The sequence below is a fragment of the Pteropus vampyrus genome, unplaced genomic scaffold, assembly GCF_000151845.1.
Source record: "Pteropus vampyrus isolate Shadow unplaced genomic scaffold, Pvam_2.0 Scaffold417, whole genome shotgun sequence".
NCBI lineage: Eukaryota > Metazoa > Chordata > Mammalia > Chiroptera > Pteropodidae > Pteropus > Pteropus vampyrus.
In genome coordinates this window covers 487657-489916 of record NW_011889198.1, presented here as the reverse complement: position 1 = coordinate 489916, position 2260 = coordinate 487657, and the positions used below count along the sequence as shown (strand labels likewise).

Here is a 2260-nt window from a genome sequence, read left to right as displayed (position 1 = left end):
TTCTATTTCTGTGAAAAATGCCATTGGAATTCTGTTAGGGATTGCATAGGATGTAATGTATAAGCTCTTATTTTGATTTAAATTTTCTTTTTTCCAATTTTGTTGATCTTTGAAAAAAATCAACTCTGGTTCATTTTTTCCTGATTTTTTTTCTTCTCTATTTTTTTCTCTTCATTATAATCCTTATGATATCCTTCCTTCTACTATGTTTGGGTTTAACTTGATATTCTTTTTTCTTGTTCCCTGAGGTATAAAGTTAGGTTGTTGATATGAGATTTTTCTTCTCTGTCTCTTTCTTTTTTTTCATGCCTACAGCACCTGGTATTCCCAGGCAGTCTCGCATCCAAGTACTAACCAGGCCCGACCCTGCTTAGCTTCCGAGATCAGACGAGATTGGGCATGTTCAGGGTGGCATGGCCGTAGACTAAGATTTTTCTTCTCTTTTAATGCAAGCATTTGCAACTATACAACTGTATCTTTGCATTGCTTTTGATACACCTTATACGTTTCAGTATGTTGTGTTTTCATTTAAAATTTCCTGGAATTATTTTCTAATTTACTTGTGATTGAATTCTTGAGTCACTGGTTGTTTAAGGGTGTGTTTAATTTCCACATATTTGAGAATTTTCCAGTTTTCTTTCTTCTACTGATTTCTAGTTTCATTCCACCGGAATTGGAAAAGATACTTTGTATAACTTAATTCTTTTAAAATTTGTTTCAGATTTGTTTTGTGGACAAGCGTATGACCTCTTCTGGAGAATGTTCCCTGTGCACTTGAGAAAATGTGTATTCTGCTGTTGCTGGGTTCAGTGTTCTGTATATACCTGTTAGGTATACTTGTTTATAGTGTTGTTGAAGTCCTTTATCTCCTTATAGAGCTTTTACCAAGTTGTCATATCCATTATTGAAAGTGGAATATTAGAGTATCTCACTATTATTCTATTATTGTGTTGCTTCCTATTTTTCTTCCTTTCAATATCTGCTTCATTTTTTAGAAACTCTGATATTTGATGCATATACCTTTAAAACTGTTATATTTTTCTGTTGAGTTAATCTTTTATCCTTTATCTCATACAATGTCCTCTCCCCCACTTTGCAACAGTGTTTAACTTAAAATCTAGTTTGTCTGGTATCAATATCATCACTTCTACTTTCATTACCATTCGCATATTTTCCATTTTTTCACTTTCAGCTTATGTGTGTATTTAAATCTAAAGTGAGTCTCTGGTTGATGACATATAGTTGTATCCTTAAAAAAATCTATTTAGCCCACCTGTGTTTTTTGATTGGGTTATTTAATCGATTTGGTCAATGTAATTATTGATAGCGAAGGACTTATTATTACCATTTGTTTAATTACTTCCTGTCTCGTAGTTTTTGCTTCTCACTACCACTTTTACTGCCTTCCTTTGTGTTTCGCTGATTGTTTTTTATAGTGACATTCTTTGATTACCTTCCCATTTCCTGTTGTGTATACTCCATAGATATATTTTTGTTTACCATAGAGATTACTTATAACATCTTAAAATAATTACAACCAATTTTAAACCAATGACGACTTAACTTCAATCACATACAAAAAGCTCTACTCCTTTGCAGCCCAGCTCCCCCGCCCCGCTTTGTTACTGATGTCACAAATTACATCTTTATATATTGCTTACTAATTAATATAGATTTGTAGTTATTTTTTATGTTTTTGTCCTTAAAGTTCTATGTGATATGGCGGCATGAGGAATCTACACAGATCTCTCCCCTTAAAATAACAAGCTGAATATTTACAACTCAACAAATAACACACGACCTACACACAGCATGTCTGGGAGACCTGTTCATCGGAGCATTCAAAGGTGGGCAGATCTGCGTGAGACTGGGAGGCAGATTAACAGAGTGAAGCAGAGGAGCTGTGTTACGCAGCCCCAGCTCTCTGCAGGAGGAGGAGGAGGGGACATTTCATGGCCAGGTGTTGGCCTTTTGAAGCTCAGAGCAGCGCAGTGCTGCCTGAGTGATCAATATAGCATATTCTATGCCGCAGAACCCAGAGATCAGGGCAGAGAGCAGGGGAGAGACTGAGTGTGGAGGCATGACAGCTGTGGCTTAGCAAATGCCACTGCCAGGCTGAAGGCTGAGTCATGGAGCCAGGCGGCACCTCCCCACCAACCAACCCAGAGCACATCCTCCCCACCAATATCGTCTCAGAGCTAACACCTCCGAGCCCAAGGGGAATTTGTGCAACCAGTACTGAAACATTCGCTACAGCCAA

The 2260-nt window shown here is 37.3% G+C and overlaps 1 protein-coding gene and 1 pseudogene across 1 annotated transcript in view; both read right to left on the bottom strand.

Annotated features, from left to right (window-relative positions):
• The window catches only part of LOC105306061 (ATP-binding cassette sub-family A member 3-like), a 123654-nt gene that overhangs the window by 70895 nt on the left and 50499 nt on the right, over positions 1-2260 (bottom strand). The gene's annotated exons all lie outside the window — the stretch shown is intronic.
• Positions 307-425, bottom strand: LOC111731997 (annotated as a pseudogene).